General features: G+C 41.4%; 1 protein-coding gene across 3 annotated transcripts in view; it reads right to left on the reverse strand.

Moving 5' to 3' along the window:
- Positions 1 to 17234, reverse strand: part of POU6F2 (POU class 6 homeobox 2) — a 311497-nt gene that overhangs the window by 219544 nt on the left and 74719 nt on the right. The window contains exon 1 of one of the 3 annotated variants that reach the window (XM_035319354.1): positions 6889 to 7003. The exons of the other annotated variants lie outside the window; for them this stretch is intronic. The gene's annotated coding sequence lies outside the window, so the exon portion shown is untranslated. Of the gene's footprint in view, positions 1 to 6888; positions 7004 to 17234 lie in introns of those variants that run through there. 3 annotated transcript variants of the gene reach the window in all.

Consider the following 17234-nt stretch of genomic DNA (forward strand, 5'->3'; position numbering starts at 1 on the left):
AAGGAAGGAAGGAAGGAAGGAAGGAAGGAAGGAAGGAAGATACAGTGGAAGAGGGAGGAAGCGCAGACTACGACTTGATACCTGAGAAAATTCCATTTTCCTATGGAGTTGATTGCTTTTATCATTATTATTTCCATTCCTGTTTTCAATAAGATAGCTCACCAGAGAACACTCCCATATCCCTGAGATGCAGAGACACACGTCAGGCTATGGAGGGGAAGTCATGTCATTTGGCAGGGAGCTGGAGGATGCAGGGCTGCCTCTGCCAGGAGGAGGCATAAGGATGCACCTAGTCCTGATCTGCAGAGCAGAGACCAATTCCAGAAACCCAGGGACCATTTCCTATGACATGCTTATGTGGTGTCTGACTTAACACTTGGCTTGGGCATCTGGCTGACATGAAAATACAAATGCTACAAAGCAATAAAATGCAACAGTGTGAAAGGAACACTCATGGACCAGAATAATAGCCAGCAGCTTTTCCACACATACAGCATTTTAAAATTGTTTAAATTGTCCAGCAGACACTTGACATCAGACCTGTAAAACAGGCGGGTATGAAGCACCTCTCATCATGTTAACAGGTAGGGAAGGTAAGAAAAGGGTCATAAATGCTTTGTCCAAAGCAAGGCTAGACTTAGGATTTGGGATTCTGGACTATCAGTCCCTATGCTCCAATCACTAAACCTTGCATCCAATAGCTAAGGAAGCTCCATACATGTAAGAATACTCTTATCTTAGTGCTGGAAGAAAAACAGATCAATACAATATTCATAAGCTGATGTATGGCTAAAGTATTGATGCAATTCTTCTCATGTAGATCAACATCTTGCTATTTATTTTGTTTGCTTTTCTATATATTCAAAATACATACTGTGTTTCTAGCTGTTGTATATGCTGCTCTTTTCCATCCTCTAAAAACAAATAAAATGAAGAAAAGGCTTTAACAACAAAACTCCTGCTCATCAGTAACATGGTTACTTCAGGATGTAGGATTCAGTCCTGCCAGACTGAGTCCCCCTGTGGCTGTGAAAATTGGAAACATTTTGGCATATCTTGGAATTAATTAGTACCTGGCAGGAAGAGTATCCAAGACACTTTTCCTTTTCATTTCCACTACCTAATTTAATATTCCTAACATTGCTAAATTTTCCTTTAAAAAAAAAATAATAAAAAAAAAATGCTGCAGCTTCTGAGGATAGCTCCATCCTTTTGTTCTGTACTTATACAGGAATACAAGACTGAGATTACAAAGAGCAAATACAATAGCCAACCTTCCTGAAGTTGACCAAAATGCATGGGCTAAAAATATGCAATCATTTGCACCCCTAAAGGGGGCCTAGAAGAAAGCTGCAGAGGGACTTTTTAACAGGGAGCATAGTAATAGGACCAGGGGTACTTGCTTTATACTGAAAGGGGGCAGATTTAGATCAGACAGTAGGAAGAAACTCCTTCCTATGAGGATGGTGAGGCACTGACACAGGTTGCCCAAGAGAAGCAGTGGATGCCCCATCCCTGGAAGTGTTCAAGGCCAGGCTGGATAGGGCCTTGGGCAACAGTAGTGGGTTTACATGGCAAGGTTTTGGTAGCAGGGGGCCATAGGGGTGGCTTCTGTGAGAAGGATCTAGAAGCTGCACCATGTTTGGTAAGGGCCCCACTGCTGACCAGAGCTGAGCCAATAAGTGCTGTTGTTTTGTGCCTCTGTGAGAGCATATTTAAGACAAGGAAAAAAAAATATGCTGTGACACACAGCAGCTGGGAGAGTGAGAGGAGTGAGGAACAGCCTTGCAGGCGCCAAGGTCAGTGAAGAAGGAGGGGGAGAAGCGCTCCAGGCGCCGGAGCAGAAGTCCCCTGCGGTCTGTGGTGAGGACCATGGTGAAGCAGGATGTCCCTCTGCAGCCCATGGAGTACCACGGTGGAGCAGGGTTCCACGCTGCAGCCCGTGGAGGAGACCATGGTGGAGCAGGTGGACCTGCACTGATGGAGACTGCGGCCTGTGGAAGACCCCTGCTGGAGCAGATTCTGGGCCGGACCTGCAGCCCGTGGAGAGGAGACCACGCAGGAGCAGGTGACCTGGCAGGAGCTGCTGCCCATGGGGGATCCAGGTTGGAGCAGTTTGCTCCTGAGGGATGGACCCCATTGTACGGACCCATATCTGGAGCAGTTCTTGAAGAGCTACTGCCTGTGGGAAGCCCACACCGGATCAGTTCAGCAAGGACTGCATCCCGTGGGAGGGACCCCACAGCACAGGGGACGGGAATGACCAAGAAGGAGCAGCAGAGAATTGCTATAGACTGACCAGAACCCCCATTCCCTTGTTCCCCTGCACCGCTCGGTGGGAGGAGGTGGAAGAGGGTGGATGGGAGGGGGAAAGTGCTTTTGGTTTCTTTCCTTTGTTTCTCACTTCTCTAGCTCGTTAGTAATAGGCAATAAATCTTACTATCTCCTTATGCTGAGTCTGTTTTGCCCGTCACAATAATTACTGCGCGATCTCCTAGTCCTTATCTCAACCCCTGAGGTCTTTTCATCATATTTTCTCCCCATTCCTCTTTGAGGAGGGGGAGTGAGAGAGCAGTTGTGGTGGAGCTCGGCCACCCACCCGAGTAAAACCACCACAGCAACCTGGTCTGGTGGGAGGTGTCCTTGCCCATGGCAGGGGTCTTGGAATTAGATGGTCTTTAAGGTCCTTTCCAAACCATTCTGTGATTCCATTATATGAATCTATGAATTACTTAATAAAAAAGGAAAATTAAAAAAAAAAAAGCAATATCCTCTTATGTCACTTTATTTCCTAAAACTTCCTAAAACTCTATACGCAAATAAAAATGCATTTCACATTTAAAAAAAAAGACACTACAATTCACTACAACTTTGCAAATTTCATTTGAACTGATTTGTGATAAAGACTGCCATAACACTTATGTTCTGTCTCTCTGACATGGGATTAGTTTCACCTACAGACCCAAGTAGAAAATTTCTGATTCCATGGTGTTTTATTTTTATTGGAAAATGCCAAAAGTAGCTACAACCAGATGAATTTCATCAAAATTCCATTTTCAATAGAGAAAGGGTACACTCAGTGTATAATAGAACATTGATTTCTAACATCCAAAATGAAATTCCAAATCAAAACCAGAAACAGAGGGGGAAATAAACACAACAGGCATCGTAAGGGCAGCCAGCACCCCAACAGCTCCCGCACTTGGCTGAGGCTGGGAGCACTAAGATCCCCATCAGGGGAGAGTCTCTCGTTTACCACGTTAAAGCCCCATGACACTATACCCTCACTTTTTCTAAGGTGCACGTTCCTCTCCATCTTTTTTTTACTGAAATTTCTTTTCCACAAATTTGGAAAGCCAGACACAAAAATTTGACAATTTAGTGACAGTAGGTCCAGGTCACTTCCAGCACCCTTCAGCCCTCCGGGAGCGCAGCACCTGCAAACACAGAATTATGCTCCCCACTTCAAGGTCCTAAATTCAGCATCAGTGCAGGGCACATGCCCTTAAGTAGCATAGCCATCCTAGTTGTCAGACCAACCACACAGGTTTATTTTTTCCATGTCTTTCATTTAAACAAAGCAATGTATTTCTGCTAGCAATCAACAGACATCTTGGGTACCTTCTGCTTTACAAAGCTTGTTATGTTATGACAAGCATGGGACTAAGCACAAGACTGCAGTAAAGAAAAAAGTTGCCTTCTAGCTGGGCAGTCCTTGAGAAATGTCCTACGGTGTGTTTGGTCCCAGGTATGGCCGGCGGTGGGGAGAAGTTTGTAGCTCTAGGCTGTGGTGTTCATGACATCCAGGCCCAGCTACAAGCAACAGCAAAAAGAAACCACTTGGGGACAACCTGGTGTCATGCAAGGCCATACATGGTTCACACACAGACAAAACAGGACAACCAGAATCATCCTCCCATGCAATTTCTACTCGAAAACAACTACAGCCAAACAACTATGCACTAGTCCTTCAAAGACCACCAATCTCATTTCATGCATGAAAATAAATATGAATAGTTATCAATGCATTTTAAAGAAATATTAAATTTACATACTGAAATTCATTTTGTTATCAGCTACCCATGGCGGTGAAACATTTATTCCAACACCTCCAGAGACAGGAAACTGGATTTCTCCTCTGGTGCCTCCCAAGCTCTGCAGAGCCAACTGCATGGGGGCCCGGCAGGGCTGACTGATGGTGCAGGATGCTGGACACCTCTTAAGCTGATCCAATGAGATCAGCGGCACTGTCCCTATTCTTAAAACTGTGCCTTGCTGGATCACAGCCAGGGGACACTATTGTAAAGGTCTGTGAACATCTTCTTGGAGGAACAGCATATTGTGGTTACCCATTTGGTTAAGCCCTGCAACTTTAGCAACAGCTACTCTGTATGTCAGCAACATTTATAATCTGATGCTGAAGCTACTGGTAGCCTTCCCCTCCAGAGGGGTTTCCATCAAAAGGGAAGAATAGCACTAATATTAATCACTGGGCAGGCTGGCTCCTGGCATATACCAAAGTATATTTGTGCAGGACATGAATTCGCTCTTTTAGCTGCGTGTGCAGACATAGCTGCTCTCATTCCTATACAAAGCACCATACATGTCTCACAAGCACATCACGCAATATACATCATCTGCTAGCAGATGTTTCTCTCAGTTTGCTTCCATCGCCCCTCCCTGTGTTTTTTATAGTTATCACGATGCATATTTTCTTCACTTTCCTGACCAGCTTCCCAGTGTTGTGGATTTATAAACACATTGCAAAATAATATGCAGTCCTTCTCAGGTTTTTAGATAACACTTATACAAATAATATAGAACTATAAAATCTAGGTGGGTCTTATATCCATATGTTATTTCAAGATGTGACATATTTATCATTCAGATTTTGCTGTGTTTTGTTGCACACAAACATTTCATTAATGCATCTCACTTGGATTTTCTGTAACTTTTTGTCCCCTGATTAGCCAACTGATTCAGTGATAACTATTGTTTTTCCAGTCTCTCTGCCACAACAATGTGTCCTCCTCTGTCACTCTCTAAAGACATGAAAATTCTACTAAAATTTAAATTAACTCAGGATTTAGAAATATAGTATCATGCTCTAATGGTAGGTCTAATGCGAAAACCTTTCATGACACTTTTATAGAAAAACGATTAAAGAGGGAGGGTGTTGTCTTCCTGCACCAACACATTTCCTACACTAGGAAGCCTCAAGTGAAAACACTTCAATGTCACTACAATTTTATGTAGAGAAAATACAGTTTAAGATTATTTTTTTCTACAGAGGATTTTATGGATCCCTCTGAGCCCTGTTCAATTCAGCTTGATCCAAATACACCTGAGAATCAAAAAAACAACTGCAGTAAAACAAGTGCTGAGTAGCTACCAGCTCTGACTCTGCAGGCACTTTTGCACAGGCTTTCTTTTATCCTGGAACTGACACAGCCGACAGAGAAGCTGCAGGGAGGCAAGGGGACAGGAGCCCCCATTAGCATTGTTCCCACCTCACGTGATGCAGGCAACTGCAATTTCTCTCTTCCCTGCCCATACAGAACCTGCCCTACCACAGGCTCTGTAGTTCCTGCTCTGGTCAGTGAAATTACTCACATCAATAAGGTATGGACAAACAAAAAAATATTCCTGAAATCAAGAACCTACATTATTTACTGTGAGAGAAGTGTGATATGCAGATAATTAAAAGTTCACCTGTCCTATCAGCCCATCTATATTTCACCATGTCAATAGACTTAAAGAGTCATTGGAGGAGGAACAATACAAGTGAGAAATATAGCCAAGGCCATTAAGCACAAAATTTCTAAAATAGTCTTGGCAGATCGTCATGGCTTTATCTTACACACTCTGTCATCCCAAGTTTTTCAGGCTTTCACTTGAAGGATTAAGACTTTCTCCTGAGACATGTCAGGCCAGGCTCCCATGAATTCCAATTGCAATGCTAGGGACTAGATGGGACTTGGGATAATTTATTATGAAGCCAGCTTCACAAGCCTTTGATAATTTATTATAGATCTCTCAACCCTGCTTAAATAGCTGTCCTTGATCAGCCAATTGTCTAAGTTAAGGGAGAAAAAAACTCAATCCTAGACCGCATAAGTAAGCTATAATAAGAACTAAACACTTCATGGACACAAAGAGATAAAGACTGCACAGAAACCTCACTCAGCTGGCTGCACTTTTTAAAATGTCTCCGGCAACCACAATACATCACTGTAGTGTAACTAAGGCATTTAGTTCAATTTCTCTGTTACTGTGTTACACGTAACAAAAGTGATCAAATAATATCAATGTGAAGGTTAAATGTAGTTTTTAAGCTAGCTCCTCATTTAAAATTAAGTACAGTTATTCTAGTGAATAGGCACAAATTCAGGACAAAGGTTATCATTGTTCCTGCATCCTGTGAAGTTTAGAAAAAGTTAACTGACAAAAATTTTGAGCAGTTTTTGGACAGAAATGCTGTTTGCTGATCATTAAAAAATTCAAAGGAAACCTGCAAATGTAGGCTTGTATTTCTAAGGAATAGATTTGGGGATTTTGTAAAACAAATTAAAATCTCTGGTGCTTGGGAACCCAGAAGTTAAAGAGTAATTAAAATCTTTAATTTCTACTTTCTGAAAAGTAAAGGAAAAGGTGTATCAAGTAAACAAAGCACTTTTTATTTCTTTAAGACATTTTAAAGACTTGCAATGACTAATGAAATAGAGGAGCATTTATGTTTTTTTTTTGTTGTTTGTTTGTTAGTTTGTTTTTCTAATAATGCAGCAAGAAATTGATACTGGGAGATGTCCACGTAGTCTACTCACTCTAAATTGAGCTGTCTTGTTTTTTTCTTGGTGAGAAAATACCATTGCAGGTAAGGTCTCTTACCAAAAAATCTGCAGCCTTACATCTCACAGAAAAGCCTTGAATTCCTTGCTGCAAGTGAGAGCAGACTCTCTAAAACTACAGGCATGTGGATCCACTCTGAAACATCTGAAATTCATCTCACTATTTACTCTTGCTTTAACATATTTTGCACGTGCTACAAGCATCCAAATCACCCATGTGCAACTGCTGAAAAACTTTTATGTAAGTTACTCCAACCACTGTGTAGAAAGACAAGAGAAAGCTTTCACGTGCATGCTTTCTGTTGGCATCACAAGAAAATAACACAGCATGATGTTTGGCACTCACACGCTTTACATTCTGCATCAGGGCATTGCATGAAACCATCGCTCAGCTATTGGACTTTTAGATCACTTTAGTAAGAGAGGAGTGCACCTGAGACGGGAAGGGTGAAAAAAGCACCTGTATGAGAAGGCCCTGTCACATTGCTGACCTCATGGTGGGGTGATCTTCCCTGATGGAGTTCAAAGGCCTGGCCACTGCTCTTTCTCTGACGATGCAGCAGCTGTGTCCTGCTCTTTTCCCAAGCCATACAGGTTGCCAGTTATGTTATGGGATTACATCTCCCTCCTGACATCCCAGCTGTCAGTGGGGTTCTTTAACCCCTGAACTGAGAGCAGTGTTCACACTGAGACTTCAGACATATGAGTCTGCTGGGAATTGTCATGATGGGCAATTAGCTGTAAGCTTCAGAATAGGGTAATATTTTCCAAGAATTTCGCATTTCCAGTTCAGATGTGTACACTGTCGATGAGCCAGTGTTTCAGACAAGGGTGTGGAGAAGGTGGATCAGCACCATCACCGTGTCCCACAGAGCGGCAGACTGCGAGAGCGTAATTACTGTGTGCAGGTATCTCTGCTCCTTTCCTACCAGGGCAATGTCTTTCTGCTAATAATCTTGGAAAAACTCATATTCCACTCAGAAGAAACTTGCTTCTGTAATGTTGCCAGAAGTGCAAGTAAGCAGCTTAGGTCTTTTCAGACTCTCTCCCCCCTGCGACTAGGTTCCTGCCTACATTGAAGTTCTTTCTCCCTCCTTCCCTCGTTACATCTTCTTCCGCAGGCTTGTGAATTAAAGGAAGGCTCCGTGGAGGTGCGATAACTTCCCTCAGAGTCCCTAGGCTGCATACAGCACAGCAAATCTTGCCATTGCGGCTGCCACAGGCAACAGCGATCCATCCACCAGCAATATCTACACCCAACTTGGGTGGAAAGCTTTTATTATACAACTGTAGCATCGCAAAAAAAGTAAACAAACAGCAAACACAGCCCCTCCTTGCCCCCCCCCCCCAAAAAAAAAAAAAAATATGAGGCGTACAGAAGCGTTTTGCTGCCGCTCATGACCAGCAGTGCCAGCCCTCAGCAGCCAGCAGGTACACAAAGCAGCAACACCCACCATCAAACTGTCAAATAGCTATAACCTCTGAGGCAACACACAGATCACAGCACACAAAATAGGCATCTAGGAGACGAGGAGCCACAGGAGCAATGGGGGAGAAGTGAGTGCGAGTGCAAGAGGCGCAGACACGTTCTCTGACACCGCAAACACTGCAGAAACACGGGGCTGGTGGTGTTGTGACTGAGAGCTGCCACTAAGCTATGCTTGCCACGAACCCAGGCTCCTTTCCTACTTTGGAAAACATCATCAGGTTTGCAGTCAGCCTAAAAGCAAAGCCCAGCTCCTATGTCAGATGGGAGAGCACGGCAGCGTTAAGAACAAGTCTCCCCTGCAAATACTCTGGAGTGATTTGCTCAGATATTTCAGGAACTTGTTAGGTGTTTGTTTCCAGCATACATGGCAATTATTCCAGCTAGTTGAGGATTTTGTAATGTAAAATCTTTGGGATTCTGACATACCAATGAAAGGCCAAAAGCTAAACTACAGATGGAAAGCTAGAACTCAATAAAAATGATTCCTGAAATGCAGACTATTTTCAAGGGATATTAGCAGAAAACCTCTTAATTGCTGCCTTTATTGGTATTTTTCCCCTCTGAACCGCAGCCACCATGTGACAACAGGCAATATCCTACATATACCAGATATGCTATGCACTGGAAGGCATGGCCCTAATTCTCCTTTCCTAACACATTTCCCTTGTTCGAAAGTCATTAACACTCCATATTCTGCTGTTTGGGCTTGCATGCTAGCAAAAACCTCTTGCAGCTAATCCAGACTGGCACATCCCTGTGCTGTCCAGGCTCCCATCGCTGGAATAACTTTTTTTTTTTTTTTTTTTTTTTTTTTTTTTTTTTTTTTTAATAAGAGATCCCAGTGCAGGCACAACGCAAGGGACCCAACGCCCCGAACAAAACCAGGATTTGCACTGCGGGGGGACCACTGCTCACTCACACATTTCTGACAATGAAGAGGTTAAAGCTCTGCCACTGGTTTCTGGAGTGAGGAGTATTGTCAGCAAAAATAAAAAAAAAATTATGTTAGAAGCAGATGGAGCGAATAATTTCCCAACCTTTGCTACATAAACAGAGTCTAAAGGCTTCAGGCGACTTTTATCCTGGACTCTGTTTTTGTCAGATCAATGACAAGTCACGTTAACAGCAGTGTTTAATTCTATCAATATGTGACCAATTGTGTTAGATTGTTTGGCCATTGATTTCACTTAGTGCTACAGTTGAGCTTTGAAAGGAACTGCTTCCCCTGCATTACCTCACACAGTGACAAATGCCTCGCGCTGACTTTCTGTCTAGCATGCGCAAAAGCCCTACTTAAAAAAAATAAAAAAATAAAAAAAATAAAAGCCAGACTGCTTCCATGCCAGAGAAATACAGCATAATAGCAATATTTGTATTATTATTTATTTATTTCTTGAATCGCCAGGCCATCCCATGCAATCCTATTTAGGTTTTAAAGAGAAAAATCACAGAAACAGCTGAGCAGACAATAAGACGGACAGCACTTTGGCTGCAGGAAAATAATAAGGTGGACCTGGTAAGCTGCACGACGGAGGAAAACAAACTGAAAAGGCTAATTCCATTTATATTTACTGTGAATATGGGCTGCATCCTGAAGCTTCTGCTTCAGTTTCTAGCACCACTTGCTCAGACAAAGTCACTTGGTGCTCAATGAGAGCTGTGATCAACGATGACTAAATGGTGGTGGTCCTTGTTGGATTTCATTTGCTACCCTCCAACAAATTCTTAATAGGGATTTACAGAAGGTTCATATGTCTGCCACAATACATATGGCTCTAAGCCTGAGGCTTGAAGAAGAAATTCAGGATTTGCCTACCTCTGTTCCTGCACAATGAAGATTGAAGATGTTTGTACAAAAATACCTATCAAACTGAGACTATTTACAAAAAAAAAAAAAAAAAAAAAAAAAAAAGCCACTGAAAATCATATAAATATTATATTTTGAAGTGGTATTCTTCTTTCTGGAATTTTCCAAAACCAGAGAGTTTTTATGTGACAATCATAGCCCAGAAATCCTCAGGTTCTCACTAGGAACAGGATAAACCACTACACGTAAAACAAGGCAAAATTCAGCTCAAGCCACTTTTGATAAACCCCTCTTATTTAAAGTAAATGACTTAATAGCAAGATAATATTTGATGTGACTGGGAACTATGCTTTTTAAATTAATATTGTCTCTTTCAAGAAACATGTTGTGGCCAGGTACCAGGCTTAACATTTCACAGCAGCCTACCCAAATTTTCTCCCACAGTCCTCACACCTGTAAAAAAGAACCCAGTGAAAAAAGGCCTGGCTCTTCACAGGTCCTTAGTGACAACATCTAACTTGAAATAAAACACATCTGCATCCCTCTCCTGAGTCATCTTAGTGAATAAAACCACCTTGATCTCTTAAACCCTAACACATACTTTTTTATTTAACTATCTTTTGTTAGATTTTCTTGTCATTTAGAGATGAAATAACGTGAGCAACTCTTGCAACTTCCTGGTGCCCATTCACCATTTCCAGGGGAATTCCTAGGGAATGAGAGTTGAGACATCCCAAGGCTCCATGGGGAGCTCACAGGCATTTGCACAGTGAGTTAAGAACCAGCCAGCATGCTGGGCTGGGGACCATCTCCTCTTGGCTGGGTGGACAGCCACTTCGCACTTCCACTGCTCACGCTATTGTGACGGCACTCTGCGCGCCACCAGCATGGGGATGTAGGCAAGTGCAAGAACATAATACACAAATCCATTTACTCCTCTCCTGATTCACATGGCTACCACTGAAACTGTCAAATCAGATATTCCCAAAAATTAGGAGTTAGGCTAGAAGTCTTGAAGAGACCAAAAAAAAATAAAAATCAGTTTTTACAAAAGTACTAAATGACCAATTCTTTGCCTTTTCTGATAATTTAGACAATATTTTCTGGCATTTCTCCCCAGAAATAGAAATATACTTTAATTTTCCGTGTAAGATTCTTCTGCAAACCTAAGAAATGCTTCTACATAACAACAACACACACACACACACAAAAAAACAAGCCTAGAGAGTTATAAAATGTATAATATTATTATAACTCTTATTTAGCCTATTTAACTCTAATTCTTGCTTCCTGCTCTGCCCAAAACAATACTGCATCTTGAGGAACAAGTATTTCCCGGATGACAGTAATGTTAGACTAGAAAAACACACGCGACACAAGTTCTCTGGAACATTTATCCACACCTTTAATGTGGCCTCAATGCCTGACTTTTTGAGTCAGAAAAACACTACAGAAAGCTACTAAGATGCTGAAATACAATTAATTTCACCTATCTTCCTGAAGGAAGGAGGCTTGTTTATTTACTTGTGCTGGATTGCCAGGCAAGGATCTACCAAAGAGCCTATGATGGAATTGCATCTATAACCTGTGTCAGCAAGGAAAGCTTTGGAGGGACTTTTCATTTTAATCATCTCATATTTTGATAAAAAAGCTATTTGTGTTTACTTTTACAGGATCTTTATAAGCACATTATGAAATTGTTGTTGATTCACCCATGATAAGCTTATTCTTTAAATGATATTGCTATAAAATGCTTACCAGGAAAAAAAAAAATCAAAAAGGTAGAAGAAGAAAAGAAGTACTGCTAGTTGATTTAAAAGCAAAGGATAAACTGAAAAAGTTTCTGAGAAGGAGAAAGAAGAACCATGAAACCCTGATGAAATCTACAGGTAACTATTTGGTGCAATCCTGCTCTGAATAAGATACCTTCCAAACACTCTAAAAGCTGAGGTTGAAGAAAGAGGGGATTTATAAACCTCCAAAGTCTCTAAGGGAGGTTCTCCACTTATCTCAAAACCAAAGCAAAGGTATGCATCTGAAACAGTGCAACTGCCTTAATTAAAAGAAATATACAAATATATACATTCCCAAAAGGACTCAGCTCTGCTCTCTCATTGACCTGCACTTTATTATTAGAGATAGGGAAATTGGCTCTCCAACCTGACCTGAATCCAGCTACATCAAGTTGGCAGGGAAAACTTCCATCGATTTCACCCCTAAACAAATTTCTGATCTAACAGCATTTGTTTCCAAATCTAAAAGGGAGGAAAAGCGCACTTATCCATGTCCATTGCACCGCTGCTGTATGTGAAATACAGCAGATAGTTTAATACGAGTTTATTTCCCATCCTTTCCTTCCTCCTGAGCCACACTCTGCTTGAGAAGGATGGAGGACAGCACCTACAGGCCACCCTTAATTAAGATGGTCAGGAGGTGCACATGTATTAAAACAGCGCAGGCAACGCGCAGTTTCCTAAAGCCTTTAGCCCTTGTGTGCCTTTACAGCACTCAGCTTATCAATTTACTTGCAAATGGTTCCCTGAAGTATTAACCCAGGTTAATTATTCGTCAAATATGATTATGCAGTGGTAATGTAAAAAATCGGAAATGCGGGATGGAATTTTTCACTCCAGCGGTTTGGCAATTGTGGCAGCTGGTGGAGAAGCTGGAGTAATTACCAGCCCATTCCAGCTGGTGGATCAGCACTCTGGTCCGGGGCGGGTGGAGGGGGGGGAGAAAAAGCAATAAAGAACCAGAGGAGCGGGAATATGAGCCGTGCCAATCGACGTGGGGAAAATTTCACAGCTGCTGGTGGTGATAAATGAGAGACGGTGGCCCTACTTCTAATCAATACATGTAAATGCTACTCATTACAGCTTTTATACACACTTCTCAATTAGCCTTTCCTCCCACTGGTAACAAGGAATGTCATGCTTTCTGGACTGTGAAAGTGGTTCAGCGGTAAGTTCACCTGCATCGGTGAGAGGCAGTAACAATGCTCACAGCTCAGCCTGGCAGCAGGTGGTAGCAGTGGAAGTCTAAATTCCTCCTGTAATGTGAACTAAATGAAATCCCAAGTGTTGTCATTTAATTAAATGGTTTTTTAAAATACAATTTCCTCTTTCTCACAGCTAGAATAACCCAGCCCCAGACACACTGCTTTGCCTCCCCTTAGTCCTGCAACAGGCCGGGGGGAGGCTCAAGGAAACATTTGGACCTGTAAGACCAGCTAAGTTTGCCCTGGAAAAAAAAAAAAAAAAAAAGGCACACACACGCACAAAAAAAACCAACAGGTTAAACATGAGTCTTAATACACCTTTCTTACACCACTTTTTTGCAGAATTAAAAGTCTCCCTGTTTCATTTTGTATTTGTCAAAGAGGTCAGCAGCCCCCCTTATATTTTCTCCCGTGTGCTATTTGAAAGGGGAATGCAAGTGGGACAGCCACACACAACGGCTCCTCCTTGCTCTGCAGAAGACCAAATCATCACATCCACTGCTGCCTTGGATCACCAAGCCTGGCTGTGGCAGAGGAACATCATGGGCTGGCAGCAGCCACCCTGTTATGGATCCTCCTCAAAGCTCACTTTGTCCCTATAACACCATCCTTGACGTGGACCAGCAGAGAACTGAACTCTAAAGGGGAAGGCATCTGTGTGTCCAATCTCGGGCTACGTCATTCATCACAAGACTTGCGCTTTTTGAAGAGCCAAAAACTCTGCCTGCTGCTTTATTAATCCTAGAAGCCATGTTCCCAATAACACTGAAGGAATCGATACATCTACTGATTTCTTCACAGGAGCCTCGGTCTAGGGACCACGCATAGCCTTGACAGTAACCTTGCTTCACTAACACTTATGGTTCCTGAGGCTTTTCTAAAGGTCCTATTGTAGGAGTCAAGTGGATACAGAAGATGAGTTTTCTCTCTCTCTGCTTTCCAAAACAAACAATCAACAACAAACAAACAAACAAACAAACAAAAAACATCTTTTCATGGTTTTAGAGAATAGAAATGTGAACACAAAGAACCATGGAGTCTCGAAACCCAAGCAGCAAGAAATCACTATTTAAAAGAATAAAAAAATATACAATTTTATATTCATGGTTTTGGGAGTTGATGTTCCCAAAGTTATTCAGCTGTTAACACACCCTGCTCATGAGAACCAATGCAGAGTGCTTATTTTAAGAACATTTCCTTAAGAATACACAGCCACTATTTATTTTTGAAAATGTGGCCACACGTTATCCCTCAACTAAGAGAGTAAAACACCCAAATTTCAGTATCTAAGTCTAATTCATCTATCATAATTGATTGGACTCTTCACGCACATGTAAGAGCAGCATCTGACCCTGCAATTTAACTTACACATGCAACCTTTCCACTTGAAAAACTACCACTGCACTTTGGGTGGAAGAAGATGCAAAAAAAAGGCCACGGGATGGGATCTTCAATAGGTCCTTAGCAGTTAATTGATTTTTTTATTTTTTATTTTTCACCTTACAAAGAAGTCAGAGGTGAAAAGAACATTTTTGAGCACCGTTAAGTACTATTAACCCATAATTTTAATTAAATTGAGGCATCTGTTTTATAGACTTCTGAGTATCACAGACAACAAAACATGCTTTTTAGAGCTCCAGCATTTCATGTGTTTAAGCATTCAGCCAGAGATGCAAGACGTGGTTGGGTGCTTTCTTGAGCACAATGGACTGTAACCTTCCGGCAGTAAACACAGTGCAGTTGTGTAAAACAGAATTTTTCCAATCAGAGAGAAAGAATCACTTGTTGTATACTAGAAATGTGCCTGATTGAACCAACAGGATGATTTGGCAGTATATGAGATAGTAACTGTTTTAAAGTCTTTCTGCATACAAAATTTAATGCTAGATAATTCTAACTCATTTACCTGGCTTCCTTCAATTTACTTAAAAATTTTCACCTTTATGGATGGATTAATAATTTTGAATACTCTCCAGACAAATGGTTAATTTGGCCCTTTGCAGTATTTTAACTATGGAGACTTGTGAAAGCTGTACTAGAAGTGGATTGTGTGTAACCCCACACACAGACAAGCCCTGAGGCACCCTGCGATTAGGAGGCAGTAGCTCCCTGGCAAGAGGTTAGAGCCAGCAATAAGGAGAATCTCTCAAAGCAGGGAGTCCTGCCAAGTCCTCTTGGAGTCCAAAATATTAATTCTTTGCAGCAAAACTTAATCCAAGCCCCTGTACTTGCACTAGCAGCTTACCACCTTCAGGAACATAGGCTTTTACCAAGATACAGTCACTCAAAGTAGATCCACCATTCCCTTCTGTCTACCAGGTGCAGCAATATTTACTTACCTCTCTCCCATCTTCACACAATATAACATCACACTGTTGTTTTGTTTTGTTTTAAATTGGTTTTCATGTACAACCAACACATCTTTTGTGTGCATCATGTGAATATAATTATAACTTATTTGTTTCCCTAGGCATATTGATATGGACCTGATTTTGTTTCAGACACTGAGCTGCAATTCCATTATTTATTAAAAGTGTATTATTTTTACATGATGACACTGATAGAAAAATGAGTGAGAAATCTGGAAAACTGCAGATAGAAACAACAGGTTATGATTTGTAGCACAATATTTTACATTTTACTCATTTATTTTTAATGTAAAAATGAATTGTTGATATTGACAATAAACCAGCTCTTTTTCTTGGACACTAAGACATACATTCACCATCCTGAGTGGGTGACCACCCACAGCCCTCTATTTCCTCAGTGATTCCATCAGTGTACTACCCTAAAAACATGAGATTCTGGGTTTGTCTTTCTACCTGCTGCAAGTCCTGCAGGATACTAGAGAGCATCATTACTTTTTGTCACTACAAGTCACCATTCCTGATATTGCTAACTTGCCAATGACACTGTTTCAATTAATTTACCCAACATACCCAAGATTTGCATTTCTCTCACCTTTCACATATATTAAAAAGTAAAAAATAATACAAATTAATCAAATTGGAAGCCTCCAGCTTGAAATAATTGCACCATATCTTAGGGTTTTTCATTAACTCATACATTTAGACTGTAAACACTAAATATGACTACATTAAAGTTTTTCTACCAATTGTACCCACACATTCACCCACGCTGTTTATTTTATGCACTAATCCAAACTCATCATAGTTAGACTCCAAACAGTTTCACAACCAGTCAGAAATGAGCCTAGGGAAAGAACCTACTTAAATGACCACTTTTGCAGCTTGACTGCCTGTACTCAGCAAGGCACACCCCAAGCTGTGCCACCTGATTTGACATCTTTCAGAACCAGGACTTAGAGGTGACCCATTTCCTATTAGACTTTCCAAACATCTCATTTCTCATCTTTAAATGCCACCTTCAGCAAATGCCCACAGAATATTTTACAGTCTCATTTCTGAAATAGCTTCTTCCCTATGACCACTGAAGACACTGAATACCTTCAGTTTCACTGAGCTGAAAAAGGGTTGATAAAAACCTTAAATATAAACCATTTAGCAAGGTCTGCTGAGTCTACTGTAACTATGCATTTTTGTTCCTGACTTTGGCCCTACTCTGATATGCTTTGATCCAAGACACTAATACAGAAGCACCATGGACACTCATCATAGGGTTCAACATCAATGTTGCTTCTGATTTGGGATATCCTTCCAGTATTCATCAATTTTGTGGGGATTACTAGGCAACAGATGAGGAGTTCTTGCCCCTCTCAAAGGGCTGAAGGATGAAGAGCACCTTTGTAATCTTATAGACTTATTCTGCTATTCTCCTATTGAACACAAATGGTCCCCCTGGAAAATGAAAATTCAGTCTCTTCTTTCCTTGCTTTCAGTAGATTTGTTTTTCTAACAAAAATGGAAGGAAGGAAGGAAGGAAGGAAGGAAGGAAGGAAGGAAGGAAGGAAGGAAGGAAGGAAGGAAGGAAGGAAGGAAGGAAGGAAGGAAGGAAGGAAGGAAGGAAGGAAGGAAGGAAGGAAGGAAGGAAGGAAGGAAGGAAGGAAGGAAGGAAGGAAGGAAGGAAGGAAGGAAGGAAGGAAGGAAGGAAGGAAGGAAGGAAGGAAGGAAG

Source organism: Oxyura jamaicensis, chromosome 2 (genome assembly GCF_011077185.1).
Source record: "Oxyura jamaicensis isolate SHBP4307 breed ruddy duck chromosome 2, BPBGC_Ojam_1.0, whole genome shotgun sequence".
Lineage (NCBI taxonomy): Eukaryota > Metazoa > Chordata > Aves > Anseriformes > Anatidae > Oxyura > Oxyura jamaicensis.